The following is a 6,701-nucleotide window of genomic DNA, read 5'->3' as shown; positions in this document are numbered from 1 at the left end:
AGATCCTATTATGCCCGTTTGTCTTTGATGTGAGCCATTCATGTCGAGGCTGTCCAATGTGAACTGCTGGCAATACAGTGCAGCCATTATCAACGGTTCACAGCGAGACACTCTGAAAGGCCCCGCATTGTTTTGTTCTGCATGGAAAACATGTTTGTTAAGCCACCTTAATTAAAAAAAGCTCGACAGAGCCGCGCAGACACTCTCAGGGCGCTCTCAGCGTTCAATTTAAAACAAATTTTCCCTCCGCACTTAATGACGACGTGTCGCGGGAAAATATGGCAGGTGTTGACAGGACACTGCTAATCACGGAAGAAAAGGAAATCCGAGAAATGAGGAGTTCAAACGAAGAGGGGAAATGGGGGTGGGGGGGGTGGGGGGGAGGAGTGATTGGAGTTCTCCTATGTATAGTTGCCTTTAACTTGTGTCTGTCTACCTGAGCAAAAAGAGAAACACAACTCCCCTCCTGCTCTCTCTTTTTTTCCCTCTCTTCCGCCTCTTTTGTGTGATATCTGAGGGATGATCACACCGGAGGCACTGTCTACAGTAGTGACACCCACATCTGTCTCTCATTAAAATCTGGAGTGCGAGTGTGAATACGCTGACCCTCACAGGCGTCGTTGTTTGTAGCATCTTTGTCTCCCTGTTATATATCTAATTTACAATCGCCCTCCCTCCCTCCCTTTAAGTTTCCCCATACCTCAGCCTTTTGTGGTGGCTTTTGTTCTCCCTCGCCGCTCCCACCTTGACTCCCGGATCTCAGATATAATGCAGAATCAACCTCTTCTCGTGTCCGAGTCCTTTTATCCAGGGGGGTGATGAATGGTAAGAAGAAAAAATGCTGTGAGACAATTAGACAAGGCCACATGAAGCTGTAATGGCGGAGCTCACTCCCCCACAGCGACACGGACATTGATGTTTCTCTCGAAGGATCGATGCGCATGGAATAGTCAAGGAGTACTCTGACGCACACACGCGTGCGTATGTGCGCCTTTGATGGACACACCATCGCTCGTGAATGCGAAAATTTTCGGAGGGCGTTTTGTTGACTGAGCAACTTCAGCTTCCAAAAATCACCACAGTTATCTCACCGGGATGCCTCATTATGGTGGCCAAGAAAAAAGCTGCAATTAGCTACGTTATCTTTGGCGAAACTGGTTATTCAGTCAAGCACTCGGGGTGAGGGTGACCTCACATGCTGAGGCTGCATGCAGGGAGCTGTAGGTGTCACAACATCTCAGCTGGGTGGCTCCCTTGGAGAGATGGGGACATCTTGTTGCCTTGAGGCAATAATCCTGTTCTTTTTCATCACTTGAACATGCTTTTCTTTCTTTTGTGTTGCTTGTTGCTAAGTTGTGTTCTTTTTTCCCCCTCCAGTTTCTTTCCGTCTTTCTTTCCCTTCTTCGCACTCTGCGTTGGATGTGTCACGTGTCGCAAAACAGGACCCAGATGCAGAGGAGTCAGCAGTCAGAGAGGCAGGTTGAAAACAAAAAGCGAGCTTTAATGAGCTGATGTCCAGTGCAGGGTTCGAACGGGTGCTTGAAATCCTTGAAAGTGCTTGAATTTCAATGTCGTGTTTTCAAGGTCTGAAAAGTGCTTGGATTTTAGTTTAAGTGCTTGAAAGTGCCTGACATTATAACTCTGTGTCTTTCACAAAATTGGGATCAGACTGGATAATTAATTTCTGAAGTTTTTGCTATTATAGAATATAATTTTAGATGTTTACAGCATAATACAATGTACATAATTGTGATAAAAAGTGAAGAAAAAAATCACAAGTATATATATTCCTTTAGATACGTATTTTACCCCAGCAGTAAGGTGCTGGAAAATCTTAAAAATGACCCTTAAAAGTGCTTGAAAAGTGCTTGAATTTGACCTTGAAAAATGTGTACGAACCCTGCCAGTGAAATCCAATGAAGTCCAAAAAGCAAGGAACAGAAGACATGCAAAGGAAAGTCCTTGGAAAATCTCGATATGCAAAGCTGAAGGATAAACCAGAAAGCTATCAGGAACAAAGCAGGAACACAGGGAACACACAAGATCCCGGGAACAGGCACAGGAGCGCGGGAAGACGCCGGGTCGGACAACAGACAAACCAAAACACAGACAAACACACGAGGGAAACAGAACACTAGGAACACAGGTCAGCAGGAAGTAAGAAGTGGCAACAAGACATAGGAGGACTGCAAAGAATTATAAATGAAAACAGGGAGTAGCGAACCAAAAACCCAAGGCCGTCACAGGACGCCAGGCTGAAGAATGGGCTTTCCTCATTCAAATATAAAACAGACTATCTTTCTCTCCCCCCTATAGTTACAGACTTGCAGTGGGCGTCCATGTATAGTGTACACTCTCTCTGCCTGCAGTATCGAGCTACTCTCCTGGGAGCTGTGCGTTATTAGCGTTCCGTGTCTAGCGCGAGATATTTGATCAGTCGGCTGTTTTCCATCTCTGTCAAAGCGAACCCTGTGAGGTGTTTTCTTAGACATTTACATGGATTTCTATAGGAGACGGTCAGATTAATATTCCTCTTTCAATGCTGTGGAGCTACAGTCTGATTAATGGCTGAAGACAGCCCCCCCTCCACACACGCTTGTATGTGTAAATACGATCAGCCTTGCAGTACGCTGTGTGGTCCAGGAGAGGAAGGACGGGAGGGATGCTCGTTGCCTCGGGGCTTATTGCACATGCGGCGTTTTGATCAACATGTGTTTCGTCGTTACATATGTTGATCCGCTGTGCAGGGGAAGAGCAGCGGAGAAAAAAAAGCGCATTATCCATTTTTGAGTGCCCTCTTTACAAAACCAACAATACAACTCGGAGTGCTCAGAGCCGCTCTTTTAGCGGTGGCTTTCAAAATGTGGAACGTGGACTGCTGCAAGTGTGCTTCAAAATCAGAAAGTTGTTGTTTATCAGTGATATTCTATAAAAAAGACACAGATTATGCATACTAGGGTTGAGAGATGCAAATGCAAATGCGCGTCCATAACATAACATGTATGTTCATTCAACCGCAAGCATAGCCCTGTTGCATAAGAGTTCACATTTACATAAGTGCTGCTGGCTGTGTTTTTTATCGCCGCTTTTTCATTTAAAGACAAAAACGTGAATGTTACCGATCTAAAGAGGCAGCTAACACCGGCGCACAAATCTATAGCCTGAAGAAAATTGATGCCGGCTCTGCATCACAAGGCACAATCACCAGACTTTGATGAATCTCTGTTCTTTTCAAAAATGCTCTTGGACTGGTGTCTGTGTGAAAATGACTGCCTTTAACCGAGTTGCTGCCTGGGAGAATTTGCCTTTCCTTTGACAAATATCCTTCAAAAGTGAGACAGTGAGACCATTATCGGTTTGTCTCGACAGTGGAAGGAGGTAGCAGGTGGTCAAAGCACAAGTGTGTATGTTAAGAGGAACACTCAGAGCTGTCAAAACTCGCAATGCGATCCTCTTCTCGCTTCTCACAGAGAATTACACCTAGTCCGCAGCACTCCATGCTGAATCTCTGTGTCTTCTCTTGTAAGGCGAGATTTACACGACATTAAGTGGGATTAAAATGCACAGAACTGTCATCACGCCAGTCAGTTACAGCTGTGACTGCAGGCAGGGTATATATGCGCGGTCCGATTTTCTGCAGAGTAGCACAGAATGTCAGAAACTATATATATATTTTTTTTTTTAGGTTTTGTGCTTGTACTCAAAATGAGAACCCAGTCGATCCCCTGCTCCTGAGCCTTTTTGTTCATTTCCTTGACATGTAATGGGATTTTCTCGATGGAAATAGATGCATTTTCCTGTAATTCCTTGTTGCGACGCCTCAGATTGCACTGGGGTTTATGGTGTATTTTCCTTGCGCATCCCAAATTAAAATTTTGATGTTGTTTGTGCCTCTTAATGATGGCATACAATGGGCCAAATAACCGTGCAAATGGTTGATTATGACACCACTTTTTGTCCTTTTTCATCCTGGCAATTTAAAAACAAATGGCACGTCTCATCGGCAGAAGTGCCAGAAGTATTAAAAATGGGTATTTGGTAGCTTGTCAGGGTGATGGGCATTGAAGCTGGGACTTAACAACAGTGCCTGACAATGGGGCCATTTCAGAGTTTTTCAATTATACATGTTTTAGGCTCTGTGGTGGATGCAAGCCTCGCTTGAACGACATATTGAGAACTCCACCTGGCAGCAAAATGAGAAAGCCAACATGATTTGCATTCTGTGGCGGGGCTGTTAACTTGTCATCAGCAGGGCCTGACAATTGAATGAAAATAAACATCTACAACCTGCACTCAGTGGAGTTAGAATCCAATTTAAGTTAGGACTCCGAAGAGGTTTTCGAAACATCCATTATTGCCTTGTTCTCTTGTTATTTTCGCTTTTTCTTTTTCACATTCAGAGTATGATTCACAGTTAATTTATTATTCACTTTCACCCTGCACTCTTGTTTACAAACACTGGCTAGAGATACTTCCGACGCAACAGGTGCACGTTGGACAACGGGATGAAGCCGAATTCAGCCGAGTCAGAATTGCGTAGCCGGGGGATGATGTTAAGGAAAAATTTTAAAAATGTGTCCAAACAAAACTGTTCTAACATGCAAATGTTGAAATCCAAAGCCCAGAGCCCCGGTTGACTGTTGCTCTATGTGCACTTTATAAGGGAGGGAAAATGTAATTATTTTAATTTAATAAATGTAATTTTTCCAACCAAATCTGTACACTGAATGTGAATGGTGTTTGTTTTGACCTGTCACAGTCGTAATAAACTTAATTAAGAAACTGTGAACATTGGTGTTCTGCGGGTGGGAGCGCTGTCATCGTTTTAGCCGACTTCCTGTCCTTCCTGCAGTTACATGTAGCAATCCTCTCCCTCCTCTCCACATCATCACACTTGCACAACTCCGGTTTGTCATTCCTTGGCCAGTTTGGTAGAAGTAGTCATCATCAGGAGCGCTGGCACTGGCCGCTGCTGTACAGTAGGTACCAGAACAGGAGGATCCCGCTCTGCGTGTGTTCACCGGAGCAGAAAGGACAACCTCTTCAGGGAGTTCTCTGTCGTGATTGGATAAAGTAGGCGGGGATTCCAGACAATTTCTTTTTTTCTTTTAACGCACGAGCAGGGGGGGGAGAGACATTTAGATAAAACTGACTGATTTAAATTTTATAATGGTGGTCAATGGGGGAGAATGCATTTTGGGATGCAGGGGACTTTTTCATTGCAGCACCACAAGTGAAATCCATGAGGGGGAATCAGTGGTGATGTTTTCCAGCCAGAAGCAGAGTAGAGGGCCTCTGGCTCAACTTAACCTACTTTGAAGGTGAATAGAGATGGGGGGAGTTCTAAAGATTACACTTGTAGTAAAGAACAGTTTGTCAAATGTCTCTCTTTTGTCTAATAAAGTCGTTCTTGCTGGAGTTTTGCAGGAGCTTTCTGACCTCTTTAGACGTCCCCTAGGGTACTCTTATTAGCTCTCTTCACACGCAAAAACTAGTTAGCATAGCTTGCTGGCTTCAACTCTCGGAGTGGAACACAAACTTACAAACATGTCGTCTCAAATGTTTAATCTTGTAAAACGACAGACATGTTAAATGTTTCAATGGTACATAACCGACACTATGCGGGTCTGTGTCTGTTACTTTGACAACTCGCAGTCAGTAGCTCGCCTGAGAAATTGACAGCACATCTCTTAGCCATCACACGTCAGTCATCAGCTGCCATGGGAAACAGCCACCCACAGGATTGTGATCTTAGCTGATGTTTCCATGTCCAGCAACGGCTTTTGTCCTCTTTTTAAAAATGAAATGTGCACGCAACAGCTGTAGCAGCATCATAGTTTACAAAAAAAAGAAAAGAAAAAGTTAAAATCTGAGTCTCTACATCTAAAGCACAAAAGGAACAAAAAAAAAATAACATCTGTCGACTTCTTTTCATCAAGACGTCGCGCTTACTCAAAGAGGTGAGCCGGTAACAAATAAAGTGAGTGTGAACAGTTTTTCGTCCCTTGTAGTCTCAACATCAAAAGTGTCGGATGTGTGCAGATAGCGGAGGTGCTGGAGAGAGATTCAAGGAGACCGGCATCTGGCTGGACAACTCGGTGTTCCACACGACGGGCCGACTCCTGCGGCTTTTGAAGTCGGTCTCTTTTAAGTCGCCCGGGGATACATTCTTGAAAGAGATAGAGTCGTCGATAAGCAGTTTTCTTTTTTACTCCACATCTACAGAGCTCCACAACACGCAGTGGGGATAAGAATGATAATGATCTCTCCACTCCTGACCATTCAGACAGATAGATAGCATGTAATGGGCAGGATTTAACAGCGGTATTAGCTTGCTGAATGGATGTTTGGGTTGAAAAGAATGGAACTGCTTTCGTCTAAATTTAAGCGCGTCTTCAGAGCTCTTCAGGAAGTCTGAATTCCCAAACTCTTAAGCAATGAAATACGGCTTTTTCATTCAGAGTTTAGGTGCGCGGCTGGTTTACTCCAGGGTGCGACGGATATAGAAATAAACAACACATTTCTATTCACAAACACACCACCGTTGAGACGGGCAGACACGAGTCTCGGCCCCCCCGCTGCGTACCTGCGAAGCTCAGATGTAGGCTACAAACAGTCTCAGAAGCTGCCTGTGATCTATACATAGACGTGAGACAAACAGCAAAGGCTAACTTTGATGGAGCATTTCTTTTTTTCTTTTT

This window comes from Sparus aurata, chromosome 21 (assembly GCF_900880675.1).
Source record: "Sparus aurata chromosome 21, fSpaAur1.1, whole genome shotgun sequence".
In the NCBI taxonomy this organism is placed as follows: Eukaryota; Metazoa; Chordata; class Actinopteri; order Spariformes; family Sparidae; genus Sparus; species Sparus aurata.
The sequence above is the reverse complement of the archived record's forward strand: the minus strand, read 5'-3'. Positions refer to the sequence as shown.